Source organism: Prionailurus bengalensis, chromosome B2 (genome assembly GCF_016509475.1).
Source record: "Prionailurus bengalensis isolate Pbe53 chromosome B2, Fcat_Pben_1.1_paternal_pri, whole genome shotgun sequence".
Taxonomy (NCBI): domain Eukaryota; kingdom Metazoa; phylum Chordata; class Mammalia; order Carnivora; family Felidae; genus Prionailurus; species Prionailurus bengalensis.
In genome coordinates, this window is record NC_057349.1 from 84,055,172 (window position 1) to 84,075,573 (window position 20,402).

The 20,402-nt window shown below is 36.5% G+C and overlaps 1 pseudogene; it reads left to right on the forward strand.

Annotated features, from left to right (window-relative positions):
- The first annotated feature begins 709 nt into the window (after window positions 1-709).
- On the forward strand, window positions 710-10,662 carry LOC122490503 (annotated as a pseudogene).
- Window positions 10,663-20,402: the final 9,740 nt, after the last annotated feature.

Genomic DNA, 20,402 nt, shown 5'->3' on the forward strand with positions numbered 1-20,402 from the left:
GAAGAAGAAAGCAAGAGAAAAGGGAAGAAAAAAGGAATTACAAAACAGGCACAAAATAACAAAATGGTGACAGTAAATCCATACCTATCAATAATTGCTTTAAATGTAAATGGACTAAATTCTCCAATCAAAAGACGAAGAAAGACTGAATGGGTAAACAAAATAGCACCAACTATATGTTGCCTATAGGAAATCTATTTCAGCATTAAGAATACACAGACTGAAAGTGATGGGATGGAAATAGATATACCATGCAAATGGAAACCCAGAGAGGGCATGGGTAACTATACTTAGACAAAATAGACTTTAAGACAAAGTTTGTAATAAGAAACAAAGAAGATCATTATATATTGGTAAAGAAGTCATTCTAACAAAAGGATATAACATTTCTAAATATTTTATGCACCCAACATCAGACTGTCTAAATATATAAAGCAAAAGCAACAGATCTGGGGAGAAAGAAACAGCATAACAAAAATAGTAGGGAACTTTGATATCCCACTTTCAATAACTGATTGATCATCCCAACAGAAAATCTATATGGAAACATTAAACTTAAACTATGCATTAGACTAGATGGACCTAACAGGCATACACAGAATATTCCATCCAAAAGCAACAAAACACACATTCTTCTCAAGGGTACATGGAATATTCTCAAGGATAAATCATATGTTGAGCCTGAAAGAGGTATGGTGTCCATGCAGACATGGCCAAATAGGTACAAGAGGACTCATCCTGGATTGTGCAGGAGCAGGAGGTTGGACCAACATGAATATCTGCCACTGGACAGAATGGGTCACCATCAGCTGGCCCAAGGGGAAGCTCTGTGAAGTCCTGATGGACATTGTTGTGGAGAATTCAAGATCATTGAGCTGAAGGAAGTGGAAGGCAAGGTTTCCAGCAGCAGCCACAAAGGAAAGCCGATTTTCCTCAATGAGTGGAACATGAAACTGGGGTGGAAAGGTTCAATTAAAGAATCTGGTGTGAGGCACAAAGGATTGATTGAAATTCTGAATCTCTCTGAAGAAAATGAAGTAGATGACGCTGAGGTAAACATGAGTAAAAAGAAAAATGATGGAGATATATGGAAGGATATTAAGAAAACTTTAGGCACCACCAAGTCAGGGAGGTTCTTGGAGATTACCTGAAGCAATTTAAGAGAGAATTTACAATGGGAATAATTTTACCATTGAAAACTTTGGCAACCCAGGAATTGACTGCTAAAAGGAAAGTGAGTGAGAGTACTTTACAGGCCTCATTTCCAGTGGCGTTGCGAATAAGGATTCTAACTGTGGCATTACTCATGTTGAAACTGTTTGGCACAACTGTGAAACAGCTGTGCAGCATCTTCACTGTGAAAGACTTTGTGCAAAATTTTCTAAATCTTCAGTTGTATTAGAAGCTGTAAAGGGAGGGAAATTCTATGAATAAAGGATACATCACTGGTGAATATATAAAATTGTTAACAAATAAAAAGGTCATCATGAAATGGAGATGTAGGGACTAGCTAGAAGAACACTATTCGACAGTTGCACTGAATTTTGTGTCCTCATCAGGGCAAATGAAATTACAGTTGAAAGGTAAAAGAGTTCCTGTCCCTAAAGAAGAGAACATGAAATTCTGTTGCCAGAAGCAGCATTTTGAAGAAATAAAAGGTTTGCTGCAGCTGACCACCTTAAATTGTGAATTGGAGAATTTTATAAGGGGATTACTTTCTGTAAGTAGAAAAAGTGCCAAGTTTACTTCTTCCCCATTGTTACTTTTAAAAAAGAAAACAAAAACTATTAGTTTATATTGGATGAAATCCATGAACTTATAGGGAACGTAAAGCATTGTTTTAATCTTTACTATGGCTTGATTCTGCATTGAGTTAAAAGCAGCAAGCAACCTGAAATCAGATATTAACCTTACCTCCCATAGATACTCCTTTGGGAATAGATTGAGTCCCTGAGTACAGATAATGGAAGTTTCCCAAGCTAAAGTTTGTCTGAGCAAATTTAGTTCAGGAAGAAAAAATAATAAATTGCATGTTGATAGTATTTATTCATTGAAAAAAAAAACAGGGGAAAAAAACAAATGAAAACAAAAAACTCAAAATGAAAACCTTAAAACATACTTGTTTTTTTCTTCATGTTTTTACATTTTAGTAGAGAAGTTCTACCTGACCTCTCATTACATTTTCTTGAAGAGAGCAATGCACCTATTATCTATTCAAATTGTTCTGCTAAAAAGATAGGGAAAAAATTAAGCACAGTATTTACCAAATTATTAATACTCCAGAATTGCAATAGCCATTTTTGTTTACATTTTGAAATTAGATCCAGAGAGGAAGCAGATGATCCATTATGGAAAAATCTTTTAAAGTTCAAACTGCAATTTTAAAATAACCCCTTCAGGGGCGCCTGGGTGGCGCAGTTGGTTAAGCGTCCGACTTCAGTCAGGTCATGATCTCGTGGTCCGTGAGTTCGAGCCCCACGTCAGGCTCCGGGCTGATGGCGCAGAGCCTGGAGCCTGTTTCCGATTCTGTGTCTCCCTCTCTCTCTGCCCCTCCCCCGTTCATGCTCTGTCTCTCTCTGTCCCAAAAATAAATAAATGTTGAAAAACAATTTTTTTTAAAATAAAATAACCCCTTCATTCTCCCTATTTTGTGAATACAGGGTGGATATGGATTAGCTTTGAAAAGGAAAAGATTCAAAAACTACAAAATGGACAGGCCTGGGGAGCAAGAGACCCAAGTCATGCTCCTAGGTTTACTGCTAGTACTAATGTGGGCCCCAGTTGCAAGGTCAACAGCACAAACCTCACTCTTGTCTTCATACAGTGTGAAGAAACTTTACAAATATCTATGAAATGAAGCGCGTGGCTGTTCTTCGGAGTTTCAGCATGGCCATGAAATCTGTCTGTGCAAAGCAGTTCTAGTGCTCCCTTGAGGGTTAGAAATAGTCACAGAAGAAGCTAGCCTTGGACCCAGCTCAGTCAGAAGGTTCTGTATGAAATGAGGTAATGAGGTTTTGTTGAAGTGGGGATCAGTTTAGAATGCTCCCAAGGATCATGAACAAAACCAGATGGTCTTTGAGGTAAACTGTCAAAGTTCCCAGGAAAGAACTCCAAGAATGGACTAAGAATGATCCATCCATGACTCTACTATAAACTTCTCTGGTCCCTTAATGGTAACAGTCCTTCCAGAATTTCTTTAAATCTCCAAATTTATATCTGTGTAAAAATTCATGACTGGGAAAACTTCTGTGCTGCTGATTCCCTTCCTGAGATACAGTTATGCACACAGGGGCACTGGTCAGTTGCCTCCAAATTTACAGAACTCAGAGATTTGTTCTCACCATAGGAAGTCCAACCACTCTAGGGGCTAGTGCAAAAGCAGTGCATTGAGAAAGGCCCATTCTTTGTGTAAAAGAGTTTCATATGTTACCTTGTGTCTTGCAACCTTGTTATGATCACATATTAACTCCAGGAGACCTTTTCTTTTCTTTTCTTTTTTCTTTTCTTTTCTTTTCCTTTCTCTTCTTTTTTTTTCTTTTCTCTTCTTTTCTTTTCTTTTCTACTCTTTTCTTTTCTTTCTCCTTGCCTTCCCTTCCCGTCCCTTGCCTTCCCTTCCCTTCCCTTCCCTTCCCTTGCCTTGCCTTGCCTTGCCTTCCCTTGCCTGCCTTCCCTTGCCTTCCCTTCCTTCCCTTCCCTTCCCTTCCCTTCCCTTCCCTTCCCTTCCCTTCCCTTCCCTTCCCTTCCCTCCCCTTCCCCTCCCTTCTCTTCTCTTCTCTTCTCTTCTCTTCTCTTCTCTTCTCTTTTCGTCAATTCTTTTGGGTTTTCTACATAGATAATCTTATTCTCTATGTCATCTATTTTTCATTGTCAATCTGGATTACTTTAGTTTATTTTGCTCTTTCTTTATGAGAGTTCTTATCATGAATGGTTGCTGGACTTTGCCAAAATCCTTTTATATAATCATGTGATTTTTCTTTTTTAGCTTATTGATGTGATGAATTACATCAATTCGTTTTTGAGTGTTGAACCAGCCTTGCATACCTGAGGTAAATCTCACTTGGTCATGCTGTATAATGCTTTTTATACATTGTTAGATTAGATTTGCTAATATTTTGTTTACTATTTTTGTATCCATGTTCAGGAAAGTTATTGGTTTTAGTTTTCTTTTCCTATAATGTCTTTTTCTGGTCTTGGTATTAGGGTAATACTGGTCTTTTAGAATAAATTAGGTTGTATTCCTTCTGCTTCTATCTTCTGAGTTTTCAAAGAATTGGTATAGATTATTTCTTAAATGTTTGGTAGAATTCACTGGCCTGGTGCTTTCTATTTTCAGAGATTGCTGATTATTGATTCAATTTCATTAATTAATAGATGTAGGCCTATTCAGAATGTATATTTCTTCTTGGGTGAATTTGGCAGATTAAGTATTTCAAGGAATTGATCTATTTCATCTAGGTTATAAAATGTGTAGGCATTGAGTTATTCATAGTATCTAATTTGCTTTATTATTATCCTTTTACTGTGCAATCTTTATCTAGTTTTTTAAGCTGGAAACATAGGTTATTGACTTAGATCTTTCTTCTTTTCTAAGATATGTATTTAGTGGTATATATTTCCTTCTACTTACTGCTTTCACTGCATCTCACAACTTTTGATAAGTTGTATTTTCATTTAGTTCAAGATATTTTAAAATGTATCTTGAGATTTTTTTTTTGACCCATGTGTTATTTAGAAGTGGATTTTGTTTCTGACACTATTCAATATGCAGGCTATTTTTTCTCCTCAATGATTTTAAAATCATACTTACAACGCACAAATTTGTATATATACAAAAACATATTTCATGCTTCTTATTCTGTTTTACGGACATATTTGTCTATTTCCATGTATACACTACAATGTTTTGCTCGTTTGGCTTTATAGTGTGCTTTGATATTTTCTACACCACTAATTCTCAATACCATGTTGTTTCATGTCGCTAAGAAATATTTGGAAGGTATGGGAGTGTTTTAAGGTGTCACAATGGCTGAAGGTATGCCACTTGAATTTACTAAGTGAAGGCCAGAGATGTTGATAAATTCCAATAAATGAAAGAGTGCCACTGAACAACAACAACAAAAAAAAACATTTTAATCAAAATGTCAGAAATACCTTATTTGAGAAACCCTGTTTAAGGAAAAAAAAAACAAAAAACAAAAATAAAAGAAAACAAATGAACAAAAATTAAATAAAAACCAGTATAGAATCAGTAGGTCAAGTACAATTTTTAAACATGAATTTGGCTGGCATTCTTTTGAACCTATTAACTAATTTGGAGGAGAATTAACAATTAAGGAGAATTAAGAATGAAGGTAAAAGCTGATCATCCAGGAAAACCAATTTTCACCTATTTGACATCTTTAAGAAAGTTTTATTTTTTTCCTCCACTTAGGTTTTATACATCCTTGTCAGATTAATCCATAGTAACCTCATAGGTTTTGCTACTACTGTGAATCAAATTTGCCTTTTATTTTGCATGATATTTTTTATCATATATTTCCATTGTATTTTCTAGTAGTTATAGATTATGTGAAAGAATAAGAAAGCCATCAAGTTTTGTTTTTTGTTGTTGTTATTGTTCTTGTGGGTTTTTTTTTTTGCTGATATACTCAATAACATTTTAGAACTTTTTAATTAGACCTAATTTTTAAAATTTGTTTGGTTTATTAATTCTACTATTATTTTGAGATAGACTGTCATGTTTTTTGCAAGAGCAAATTTTTTCTACCATTCAAGTATCTCATGTATGTGTTACTTTGTATAATTACATTAACTAGGAACTCAAGTAGTGATGATACTGGCATCTTATTTCTCACTTTAATGGACTGTTGCTAATATTTTGTCATTAAATATACTGTTGGCTCTGTTTCTACTAGATATGCTTAAACAAACATTTTCCTTTATTCCCAGAATATCAACTATTTTTTTATAAAGAAATGTTAATCTGAGTATACACTCTGCAGAAAACACTAAATTATTATGGTTTAATTGTTTAATATAAGATGAAAAGTGGGAGACACCTAATTGACCAAGTTGTTCCAATGGCAATTTTAAAATCAATTTTAGTAACAATTCCCCCAATACTCTCTTCTCTCTGTATTTACATATTTGTATTTATTTTCTTCAAATTTGAAATGGCTCTAATGTTGATTCTACCTCAGTATTACTACTGCTAGTTAACAAACACCTGTAAGGTAAATACTATATGCTGGATATTACTCTAAATGTCTTGTGTATATTACTTAGTTTTTCCTCCTGACATCCTCATGTAAATATTATTGCCTTCATTATAGAGATAAAGAATCAATCACAGGAAAGATAAGTGACTCATACAACTGATAATTAACTATAATGAAAGATATTGGATGAAGATGGCATACTAATCAAATGTCTCTTAATACCCTTCCCACTTAATCTCAAATAATGAATGGCTTTATTGCATTCCTATGTATCACTGAAAGATATGATCTTTTGTTTCTCATCTGTTCGTTTTGTATTTTTTCTGATAGTTACCAATGATCTGTATTGGATTAATGTCCTTCAGATTTACGATCTATCATTTTCTGGGGTGTGTAGCACTGTTGTATCTAGCAGCAAATCTGTACAATGGCACCAGTGGTACCTATGGGGCATCCACACAAGTGCATTTCTTCAGCATAATCTTGGCTGTGATTCCTCCTACAAATCTTCTGTTGTTTTCTGCCATTTTCCTAGCAGCTCTTCCATCCTGCCAGCTAATTCTGTGAGCTATCCAACATTCTTTCAACAAATTTATTTTCTCTTTTTATTAGCTAGAGCTATTTTTGCTGCCCACAACCAAAATCCCTAACTGAGAAAGTGTTACCAGGGAATGGGGTGCATTGGATACCTGCAAGAGAATGTGGAGACTATCAGTCCTTTATCTGGCAGAGCTGGGTCAGAAACTAGTCAAAATCTTACTTAAATGCCAATATGGGAATTCAGCAGCCGTGAAAAAGCTAATCAAATCATTGCCTGTGGTCACCTGGCATCAAGTGCTCGTTGCAGGCATGACTTTTGGGAGTTGAGTTGCGTCTACCATACAACAATAGGATGTACATGAAGAATTTATGGACTTAGTAAAGGGGCAGCTGCTTTATACATCAATGGGCAGCTTAAAGAAAGAGAATGACAAGTTAAAATCCTTGAATTCTAGGCTCATAGCACTGACTAAAATCCAGGGAGTTTCTAGGATCAAGATAAAAAGAATCTCTTATCTTTTGTTGCTGCAGGGACTGAGCTGGGTAAAAAACAAAATGTGGTCTTGGAGATAGCAAAATTCGACTATCAGTTGAATTCAGAGCTTTTCCTTCTCTTGTGTGAAAACTACAAAATTGGCAGGAAAAGAATATGTCGGTGTTCTGAACACTAACTTCCACCCGTAGTCCATTGACACTGAAGAACATACTAAAAAACTTCCTCATAGTTCTCCCTAAAGACAACTGTAACCACTTACCAGGACCAGGGTTTATTCCCCAGGGAAAGGGGAATACGCAAATCTTTGGAAGATGCTTATATACAAGCCTTAAGCATATATTAATCCATTGTGCCTATTGGGAAGATTTTCTTTCTTTATGACCTACAAGACCACTTGTGGAGCTCAGGATCAAAATAATGCCACAGGAAGTCCAGTTTTCTCTGGTGCTGGTATATCATGTAGGTCTTCACAATTGTTTTACATTACCTTAAAAAACAATCTACAGGAGTTTATGGGAGGTGGCTGTTGGTTTTCCTAGATAATAAGGGATTCCCAAAGCAGCTAACTTGGAGATTAATAACAAGGATTTGGGGGAGAGGGGAAAAGCAGAGAATTTCTTAAAATGAGCTAAGAACATAAAGAATATCCACGCTGCATGTTAACTCAAAGGACATTTCCTCTCATAATAATTGGGTGGACAAGAGACCATAATTTCTCAGTGTCAGTTACCTCTCCTTCATAGCAACTTCAGACGTTACTTAATGAACAAAGTGACTGTGGTGATAAAGACGAGTGCCATTCACAAGTGCAGCAACACAGGATTCCCTTTACAAGTGTATGAGCATAATTTTCCAAAAATGGTAAAAGTGAACCTTTAATATTGCATCATATGTTTTGGTGTCCATTGAATTTCTTTTTTAATAATTTTGCCATGAAGAGTCCCTATATTGTGGATTAGATACTTATTTTGGATTTGGGTTTAGATTTAACTTCTCCATACATCACGCCTCAAGTGAGCATTGTTAATGAATGTCTGAGACAACTGGGCGCCTTATTCAACATCATAACCTCTCATATTTTCTTCCAAGTAAAGAACTTAACCTTCCATAAAAGAAGAAAGACAATGGGACAATGCCCTCATGTTACTTTAATCTTATCACATACCTTTTGAAGAATCAGTTGTGATACCAAATCATAGAATGTTATTTATGATTTGAAATATTGACTAATGTATATACCATTTCTTGCATAGTCAGTATGTATGAGTCCAAAACTTAGGATTGGAATTGGAATTAACACCTCTCCCAATTAGACTTAATTAACCACATTTTCCCCCATTCTTGAAATTACGGCAAATACTGGCTTAGAAGTCAGTAATAATCAAGGAAGAAATGTTCTACCAGAGAATTCAGCAATGGTTACATGGAAATAAACAATGCCATCTAGACAATTTAGTGTCTGATTACAATGAGTGAGTAAATGTTGGGGGTACTAAATAGATCCTGAAAATCAAGAGAAAATGGTGTTGATGCTGGGGAATTTTGGTAAAATCTCTAGTTGTGAAAGACTGAGACTCTACATATAGGGCTAGCAAGAGCTCAGAATCCATTGCAATGAAGGGTTGATGACATTCTGGCTAAAGAATTCTACAATAGTAGATGACAGAGTAAATATAGAATGTATAGAGAAAAATAGAAGTCATATATATAAAACTTTGCAACCATTATAAAAATGATTATGGCTTTAATGTATATATCTTCACACATACATAGTCTCTGTAAATCTGATTATGAAATATATATAGATATATATAATTGTAATTTATTTCTCCTTTCATTTCCTTTCAATTCAGGCATTGCTGCAACAGGAATAAGTAATAGTGAAGGTTATACTTATGGACATATTTTGTTGAGAATCAAGACTGGTGTCAAGTGAACTAGGGTCAGAGTGGACATTATTCAAGGATTCTGGTCTTGTAGGGAGATGCAGTGACTAAAGAGAATTATAGTTTGCCCTTTTGAGACACTGGTGAAAATGGATTTTTCTATGAGAGGAAGTTGCATGGTGTTAGACAAGAGGTTTTATCTGTTATAATAGGAAGAAGACTTTACATGAATGCTTGATTGCCAAAAGGACAATTACTGGTGGATATATTTGGGGACCATCATACAAATGGTTGCCTTTTGGGGAAATAAAGTCCTCATTATGTGGATCTTGGAGGGAGTCAGGTTTCAATATCAGACAAATAGGGTCAAATACCCTTTTTCTTTCTTTAGTCACCTAGAGCAGGGAAACTGAGTTAGGTTGTACCAACCGGATGCCCCACTTTTAATTTTGAAGGAGTGATACAAGTAAGAATTTGTTAAAAATTAATTGACCATAGTTGTCACATCGCAGGGCCCAGTGACAGCATGTCTAATTACAGAAGTATCCAGAGCAGCAAAGCAAGGAAACCTATGTTCTAACCAGGGACTTCTTTTGGTGGAACTTACGTGTGGTCTTTGAAGATTGACATTCTTGTTTTCTAAAATATGATTATGTAGCTTCAATTCAAGTCCAATCTCAACATCACCTCCAATAGAACACTCTCTCTGACCCCATATAGCTTATTTAAATGTCACTTCAGGTGCGCTTGGATGGCTTATTCGGTTGACTTCCTGACTCTTGATTTCGGCTCAGGTCATGATCTCACGGTTTGTGAGTTCGAGCCCTGTATTGGGCTCCACACTGACAGTGTGCAGCCTGCTTGGGATTCTCTCTCTCCTCTCTCTGCCCCTCCCCTGCTTGCACCTTCTCTCTCAAAAATAAAATAAATAAACTTTAAAAAGCTCCTCTTCAAAAACTTTGTATTATTACCTCTATCATGGTACTTCTTATATTATAACTGCTTTCTTTATTATATTACCTGATCCAGTTAGAAACAGGAATAAAACTTTCTTATGTTTAAGACACTCTAGCCTTACACAGGGCCTCGTATAAAGTAAGAACTCTGAAACTATGGTTCCAGTAAAGGAGTATGGCTAATTTTTTGGCCATGACCTATGCAAGCTATCAAGTTATTGCCTTTGAGCTCAAACTCTTTCTTCTAGACCCTGTTCTGTGATGTTAAGTAGGGCTGGAAATTTTCAAATTGTGTTTGCTTTGCCAGCAGCCTCTCTGTTAGTCTTGGCCAGTAGAAAGCAGCAGAGGGAGCTGTAAGGATGGAGGAAGAAGAGGGACTCGCATCTTTGCTTGCTGTTGGCTTCCTGTTGGCTTCCTGTCCCTTTTAGCATCACCCTGGCCGCTTCTCACCTCTTTTCCCTGGCAGCAGCTGTTTGTTTCAGCAAAATGTTGAACTGAGTTTTCAGGGTTTCAGCGCTTACAGAACCAGCCTCGATGTGTTGCTGTTGCTCAATATCCCCCGTTAGATGACTGGTCCTAGTCCCATGAGTCTTTTCCTCCAAGATAAGAGACACCAGCATGGGTCAAGCAGCAGCCCCTTCTCCAAATTCTTAGTTTCAGCTCTGTGGGACCCCTCCTCCAAGCTTGCATGTTTGCCACTCCAGCCCTAGGATGTAGACACTCCTATAATTACTTAGTTTTCCCTCTTCATTCTTCAATACCTAATTATCAACTTTTGTATAAAACTGCTTCTGTTAAAATAACTGATTGGATTTTTTTCCTCTTCTGACTGCACCCCCGCTGCAGTTAAACTCCTGTTTAAACTCCTTCCCAGGGTAGTGAAGGCAAAAACATGTTCTATTGTATCCCGAACTTCTGTTCTGGCCTATTCAAATCCTAACTCGCTCAGAAAAGTGCATCTTACTGTTTGTGTTTCTGCGTGTGATATATTGACTCAGAGAACTAGAAAAATCCAGGTGCTGAAGCCAATTTGAATTGTATTTTCAGTAGTCACAATCAAAATATGTAATGAGGATGCTCATGGTTCACTCTATTTTTGTATTGTTTGAATAATTTACAAGAAGAATCGTGGATCAATCAAGGTCCTGCAGAAAACAGATTACATATTCAAATCAGGTCATTTGAGATGAATTTAATAAAAAGACTATTTACAAAAGCTAGGGTCGGGTATAGGGAAAACAAGAGAGAAGATGCAGTACCCCAGGGTGAGTTATGTGGACAGACTTGTTACCACCCTTAGATCTGAAAGGACTAAAACCCATAGGGAGACCTGTCAGCAAGAATCACCTGTCAGGAGCTGTGACCTTTGGTGGAGGTACACAGTCAACCTGCAGAGAAGGAGCCAGGGGAATAAATTCCCCCACCCAACTCTGATCTCTTGCCAGGGATCCCCATTAGCAGAGCTCAACTGGAAACCAGAGGGCAAGGGAATTGCTTGATGCAGTTCACATAGGTCAGTTTCCTGGTCTAGCTGGGTGGAGAAGGAGGAACAGAGAATCTAGAGGAGTAAATGAGGGATGCCTTGCACAAATGGGTTAATTGCATATGTAATTAAAATGCTTTTAATAACAGCAACATGTTTAGGAAGAAATTGTTTTGAATAAATGAAGAAAATATACTGAGGGTCGGCAGAGGGGGAGTGGGGTGGGAAGGGAAGAGAAGCACATTCACAAAACATTTCTGGAAGCACAGAAGTTAAATATCAAAGAGAAACACTCTGTCATCTGAAAACATGAAAGGAATTGGAAACATAACGGTTCAAAGTAACATTTTTATTTTTAACAATAAATACAGATTTTTTAACAAACTTCCATCTTGATTCTGGAAAGCATTTTAGTGCTAAGTAGCATAAAAAAAACACTGAAACAGTTTGACAAATACCTCTACACACATATAACATGTGTATATATGTATGCTTTAACATTTCAAAATATAATATGTGATAAGTTGCAGAGCATTTATAATTAATTAAGCTGTTTTCACAGCCCTCTAGAAGAATATTTTTCCAGGATAGCTGACTGCATAATGTTGTGCATGATTTATTTATAGACTACTAATGAAGACATATCTAATCATCATAATTAATTGGTATTTTTGTGCTTTGGGGCCTAATCACAAAATCTTTCATATGCTGGCTCAAAGTAAACCTGGCTATGGGGCAAACATTTAGGACAAACCCTGCTTGCTTTTTCTAATATACAGCTCCATTGTATTGATTTATTTACTCAACATTTCTGGCTGTTATTATACAATGTCAGGGCAAGTAGCCCATTTGGTCAATCCAGTTTTTCTTTTAAGGATTTTCTTGAACAAATCAACAAACAAAAAGAAACCAGGGGAGTCATATGTGGCATGATAGACGAACACTTGAGTTGTTTACATTATTTATTATGTTATATTACTGTCAGGTCATCATACTATTTATGAGAATTTTGACTATCTTGACGTCAAAGCAGAATTTTGAAGGAACTACCACTGTAGAATCAAAAAATACATTTTTCCCTTCAGATCTACTTCTTAGTTTTTTTTCTTTTTTACTTATGTGAAAAGTAATTCAAGCTCATTGCTATGAAACAGAGAAGGATTTGTTTATTCTATTATAATTATTGGGAGTTTCTGAGGAAGACCCTCAGAGTACTGTCTTTCAAATTCAGACACTGAAAGAGTAAGGAATTATACAATAAGTAGTGAGGGATATGGTCAGGTTTAGGATGTGGATTATATTTGCAGAGTTAGGCTAGTTCTTACTCCCATTCAGAGGCAGCCCCATTTGGAAGGACTGTCCTGGGAGAGTATAGCAGAACCTATGCCATCTTTGAGCAGCTTCCGAAAAGGAGGAAGGGCAGAGTGGAGTCATGTAAGCCCAGCTGTTCCTACCCAAATTTACAAATTCCTTACATCACCACACCTCTGAAGAACAGAATGAGTAAAGAGTTAGAGAGGGGAGCACTGTTATGCTGATTGATATCCTTTCAAAGGAGAGTTGGGGATAAAAGATTTGGTTCTGTTACAAAGAAACAGAAAACAATACTTTGTTTTTGCCAACAGCTTTATTAAGTTTTAGTGCTTCTTTGAATATTTTAGGATTGAAATATTCTAAGCGTTTCATTTTATAGGTCTACTGGTAATCAAGCAAACCTATAGCATGGCTGCTGTTTCCAAAGAAGACAATACTGTTTCCAAAGGAGAGAATAAGCACTTTGGTATTAAGATTTCCTCCTTATAGTATTCACCCCAGGTAAAATATATGGTAAAAAGGAATTAGTCATTTTGTGGGTCTAATGGAGCAAGGGTTGTGACCAGAAGATGAGTAGATGACCAGTGTGCTCTTCCACAGTGAATCAGCTTCTTCAAAAGTAGCCAAGTGGTGACCTTAGAAGCCTGGGTGATTGGGTATGGACATGGCAGAAAGTAGCCATGGACAACCCACTTATTTCAAGAGTCATTATACTGTTTTTTTTTTTCAAGCTATTCTGACATAGAATGTCATTTAGGATGTTCAGAGCTTACTTTTACCCATATTACAATGGTAGTCTAGGTATTGTGGAAAAACTGACATGTGCCAATCTGATCCCACTTAGCTATAGGGAGAGTAGTCAGCAGACATCACCAGCAGTCAGCTCTTTCAGGATCTATCTGTCTCAGCTCCAGACAGCTACTTTCTTTGACTTTCTCAGAGTAGCTCCCATCTAGTTGCTAAGGGAGGTAAAGGTAAAAATACCAGCCCATTTGGGCCCAAGGCAGGTCAACTCTGATGGGCAACATTGACCCAGACTTGATAAGCCTCTGACTCATAATCTTACTTTTCTCATTTACCAGAGGTGTCAATCCCTATTAAACATCTTGAATCCCAAACTCCACCTCAGTGTTTGTTCAGAGAACCCACCTGTGACAGGTGCCCTCCCCTACATATATATATATATATATATATTTGAGCATGTTTTTATAATGAGATGTGAATTGAAATAGATTATAAGGCAATTATCAAATATAACACTAATGGTAAGAAATTAGAATATACCCTTACATATTTACTTCCTTCTTTAGATTTATCCAAGCTTTTGAATATTCTTTTGCCTTTTAACTAGAAACATCATTTGTTTGATCATCTGTGAAGTATAGTGTATCTTCTGGATATTAATTTCTACTGAATTTTCTGTAGTTAGAATAACCTTCATAATTAAATTAGAAAATCAACTAATTTTTTATTATTTTTCTGTAGTCTGTATATTTCATTTAAGCCAGTTCTTATTGACTCAGTGTTATGTACAAACTTGTAATAAACAATTAAATCATCCCTATTGAAGCCCTCCTGAGAAACTACTAGAATGGCCAAAAAAAGAAAATGCTTTATCTAAAAGAAGGAATCAAACTAAAGGAGCAACAGACTAACACAAGTGGCATAAATTAATCTTATATAATTGCTTGAAAATTCAAGTATTAGGAACTTGTTTGGTAAAAATGGGACACATTTTTAAAGTGATGCATTTGTGAAGATGTTAACTATCTAAATATTTGTATTAGTCAGCTTGGGCCGTTATAATGAAACACTGCAGACTGTAGGACTTAAACAACAGATATTTATTTCCTAGAGTTCTGGAGACTAGGAAGCCCAGGATCAGCATACCAGCTGATCCAATCCTGGTGAGAGCCCTCTTCCTGGATTGATGACAACCTTCTCTCTGTGTCCTTACATGGCAGAATGCAGTCTCTCTGTCTCTTCTTGTAAAGCCACTAATTTCATCATGAGGACCCTTCCGTCATGACTTTCATTTAAGCGAAATTCCCTCCCCAAAATCTTATCTCCAAATACCATTACACAGAAAATTAAAAAATGTTGAGGGCACACAATTCAGTGTATACCACAATTCACAAAGGAATATTTTGAGATGAACAGAAAAATGAGTTTTCCCGACTGGAGCATTCAGACTCCATTGAGTCTCGGTATGAGAATACTGAACTGAAAGTACAGAGACCTGGGACTGAGTTCCAATGACTTGGCATGGATTAGGAAATGTCTAGCACTTGACTTTCTTTGGTAGTAAGCTGGGTCTACCAAAAGGTTTTTCCAAAGGGTTGTTGTGTATTTCTAAATTAGATAAGGAATATGCTGTGTCAAAACAATAATGGAAAATTACAGGTAAGATAACGTTAAGATCACTTCTCTGTTTTAGAGATTGACATATGAGCTAAGTTTTTAAAGCAATTATGAGAATGACAAACTGTTTAGAGGAGAGGCCACTTGGGAAAAAAAAGTAGTGTTAGTATGTAAGAAAGATGTTTGGGGAACTCTGTGTGAAGTTTTCTACCACTGACTGTCTTACTAACATTTCTATACTCGTTACTGGATATTGTTCTTCCCAGGAAGTTTCATTTCCTTTCTTTAAAATAGAATCTATGAGATTTTAAACTATTTTTTGCACTCAATTTCTCTAATCACTTAAACAGAGTTGAATGGTTTCATAAGCAGTGCTGTCAAAACTGATGGGTAATTTGTTAAAGAAAAAAAACAAAACAAGAGAAAAAACAACAACACACTGTGAGATTGGGAAGAGAGACACAACATATAAAGAGACCCTTGTGACTGTGTTAGAGCATTGGGTTAATTATTACTTTCCAGAAGTTAATGATGAGGACTCTTGGCTCAAATGTGAGAGTGAGGACAAGAACACAAATAAACTCAACAGTTATCTGTTTTTCAAGTGTGAGAAAATATCATTTCCCTACAATGTGACTATCTATTTTTATGGGTAGATAGATAACCTTTAGGGACTGTGCCCAGCCAGCATTAGATATTGGTAATGAGTGTGTAGCAATACATTCGATTAGCACTACAAAGCAGGTATTTTCCAAATGAACACTTTGCCTAATTTTTATTAAATATAAGCACACATTTTCTCCTTCCCCCCAGTCTTCCTCTACTTGTTAAACATTTGTCATCCATCTTTAAAAATTATGCAGAAGACACGAAAGCCCTTTATAGCTTGAACAATAAATTGTGCCTAGGAGATGTACAAGTTTAGCTAGCACAGGGACAGAAGACCTGCTGTGTTTTATTCCAACTATAAAAATAGAAATGATCCCCAGTGTAGTTTGATAGATAATGATGGAGGTTGCAAAAATTATTGTGACTAATTGTGTTTACCCTTTTTGGTTAAGCTTATTGAAAATCAAAGTAGAATCTCCCTCTAGATAAATTCTATATTTTATTACATTTATAAAATCATAAAACAGTATGTCATCATCAATTTAAAAAAATAATTATATTGTTCTTGAAACTGTCAGAACATATTTTTTGACTGTGTATTACATAAAGAGGTAAGCAATCTGATATGGTGACCTAAATGTTCCCAGTTTAACCATTACAAGGCTTGGTTCTCTGGCTTTTGTTTAGAAACAGTGAATCAATTGCATCTTATAACATTTTTTCCTATGAAGAGGATCCATTATAACAGTGTACTAAATACTAGAGATTTTTGTTCTATAAAAGGTCTCAGGGTCTTAACTTTATCATTAGGGTTATACATTGTACAAACTTTGAAGAAACTTTATATCTTTAGTGTCTTTATATCTTTCTAAGATAAAAGGAATAATTTAAATTCATTTTGAGAATTACAAACTTTGGTAGTCGATTGTCTTCTTTTGTGCTCTAAGTTTGCAATTAATGAAGTTTAAATAAAACTTCAGTCTGGTGGATAAACTGGTTTGGGCTTTGACTTAATTGATTGGTCAGTTTGAAACTGTCAATTAATTAGTTTGCTTCCACTACCTCCTCTGCCCAACACCCCCCAGACCCTGAATGAGCTGTTGTTTATCTGAGTAACCTATTAGCCTGATTTTATGTATTAGCATAGACTCCGGTAAGGAAGCTTATCCAAATGTATTTGCACTTTGACAAAGCACTTGTTCAATAGAAAGGACCATAAAAGTATTTATCATATTTTTGATGTGTATTGGTCAATAAAAAGCATTATTCATTGAAATCTAACTGGATGCAGGATTAGTCAGGGTGCAACTCCAAAGGGAAAGTAGAGATCTTTCTGTGCTGGTAAGAAAGATACATCTACATCAAACACTATCTATATTGTAAGGATGCTGGGAAGCAGGCAGCTGGATGAAATCCTGAATCACCTCACACACAGCTGCTGCTTCACTCACTGTGAAGAGCAGGGTTATGCTGATTAAGCTACGGGTATTTGTAGAGGTGTTGTTGGTGTTGTTGCTGTTTCCTTTTGTTATTTTCTGGCAATCTGTGCATCACAGGCAAACAGGAATGGGTGGCTCTCTCCCTGCAGCAGCCTGTTATCAATCCAAATACTCCTCTTCACCTGTAATTTTTCCCTGGCCAAACTGTTTTTCCTTATTTGATTAGATTCTCCGTTTTCTTCTACCTTTCATCCTGTGTCTTCTGCCTAAAATTATTTGACTCCAATCTTCATTCATCAAAAGGTACCTGTGACCACCTTTTCACCAAAACCTTTGCTTATCACTTGTTCTCATGTAAATACTTTGCCTATACCACCGTGCTGGAATTTTTTTTCACACATAACCTAGCAAAAAACAAACAAAAAAAGACATGTCCACAAATTCCTTGATACTCCTTGTTACAAAAGGTGCAGTTTAATTCAGCAATTCCTTAAGTGAAGGTTGGACTTAATTCTCGTGAATAGCATTCGGAAGAAGTAATGGAGTGTCACTTGCAGCAATAGATTATAAAGATCTGCGGTTTCCTTCCAGGATGTTATGTCTTGTTGTCTCCTGAATCACTTTCTCTGGGGGAAACCAGTATTGTGAGAAGACTCAGAAAACCCTTGGAGAGGCTCACATGGGGAGGAGGAACTGAGACCTGCCAAAAGCAGTGACCTTGGAAAGTAATCCTTCCCACTGAGCCTTGAGATGCCTCCAGCTCCAGGCAACAGCCTGACCGAAACTTTGTGAGAGACTCGTAGGCAGAATCACTCAGCGAAGCCTTGTGGAACAGCCACTGATCCTCAGGAACAGCGAGATAGTGTTTTTTTGTGTGCACTGCTAAGTTCGGGGTCATTTGCTTTGCAGCAATAGGTAACTAATACACTTATAGTTCCTTACTTTCTCTTCTACTAAAGTATAAACTTTTGGAAGACAAGCATACCTGCTACTGATATTCCATTTTTAGTCAAGGTAATACGTGCCTACAGCTGTAAAAATAAAACCTCAAAAAACTTAATGCAATAAGAATTTACTTTTTCCTAACACCAAATCCAATATAGGTATATTTCTCTAAGTGGTGATTCGGGTGTTTAGGCTCCTGATATCTTTTGGCTCCATTGTTCGTTAGTCACCTCAGAGGCATATGTTACTTTCCTTGCATCTGGAGAGCTGAGAAACAAAAACAGAGTAAAAGAGGCATGTTGGCTCTTTAATGTCTTGGAATGGAAGAAAGCCATTGAATTTCACTCATATTTCATTCCTTTTAGAACTCAATCACATGGATCCATCTAGTCAGTCACACAGGAGGCTAAAAAATACAGTTTTCTTTTGTTCCTAAGGAGGAAAAGAACCAGATATGGGAAAAAACTAGCAATGTCTCCACAAGTTTCTAAACTTTATAACATTTAAGTCAGTGTTCTATAAAATTAGTGCTCTAAAGAATTTGTTGAATGAATGGATGAATAAACTAATGAATTATCATAGAATAAAATTTTATTTTAAAATTAGTTGTATAAATGTTGCATTTGATATTAATTCAAGACAAATGTTTATTGAGCAGTTACTGTGTGACACAGTTCTATGGGTTAGCACATAGCACATAGCAGCAGCGATCAACAAAGACAAAATTTACTCCTGACATTCCAGTGAGTGAGAGATAATAAAAAATAAATAAGTAAATAAGATAATTTCCAATAGTAATTAATGTTCTGAAAAATATAAAATATTAATTTGACAGAATGACTGAGGAAGGGAAGGTGCAGGGCAAGTTTAGGTAGAGTGTTTAGAAAGGTCTCTAGGAGGGGCTGATATTAGAACTGAAATCTGAACATGACCAAGTGGCTCTACAAAGATCCAGGGAAGAGCATTGCATACTGAAGAAATAGAAAGAGCAAATGCCCTGAGGAAGGACTTCCCTCCTTAGCTGGTTGACGGGGAATGATGTCAGATAGGTAGGTAGCCGCCTGTTAAATAAGTATTTAGTGGGCAGCAATGAAGAGGGTGAAATTTTGGAGAGTTTTTAAGGAGAAAGATAACATAATTTGACATACATTAGGCTTTTTCTGTCTTGGGGTCAGTTTTCTAGAAGCAGAGCATGAGGCAATAAACAGTATCGGGACAGTTTCAGTGAGCAGGCAGCACAGACCATGGAAGACACACAGTACATGATTTATTTTGCACATTTATTTAATGTTTTATTTATTTTTGAGACATAGAGAGACAGAGCATGAATGGGGGAGGGTCAGAGAGAGAGGGAGACACAGAATCTAAAGCAGACTCCAGGCTCTGAGCTGTCAGCACAGAGCCCGACGTGGGGCTCGAACCCACGGACTGTGATATCATGACCTGAGCCGAAGTCAGACGCCCAGCCGACTGAGCCACCCAGCACCCCTTTTTAATACTTTTTAAAAGAAGCTACAACTTTTCAAAAATCACTAAGTTGGGAGTTATTTTGAAAGCTCTTATGGTTGGCACTCATTTATAATACAATAGTTGTTGTTATTCAGGCCAATGTTTACTCTCCCCCCCCCCCCCCCCCCCGCATTTAATGGTGTCTTAATGTGGACTTTCACGCTTAGTCCTAAAATTAGAAGTGGAGAAATCCAAAGTTTTTCCTCCAGGTCAACTCTTAAATATCTTAAAACTGTTCCCTTTCTTTGGTTCAACATATCCTCTGTTTATCCTATTAAGGACAATTTTCGAAGAATTAATCAAAAACAGATTTAAAAGAAGGTAAAAAAATCTGAAAACAAACAAGCCCACTGACATAGATGTTTTCATAATGAATGGCAGATATCAATAGAAGATGTAACAGGTTATTGAAAAAGTTCTTGGCATTTAGTGCTTAAAAGCAGGTTCTATGAAGAAAAATCCTTTGCCATACAACAGGTCCTGTGGTAAATTTGGGCAAGAAAATACTCTGCTGGATATGATAGGGACTATTGGTCACATGGTCATCATCACCATGACCCCTAAAAAATAAAAACGCAATATACAAAGCATGAAGATACATATACAGCTCCAAAAACATGTCACTGATTCAGATTTGCAAAAGCTG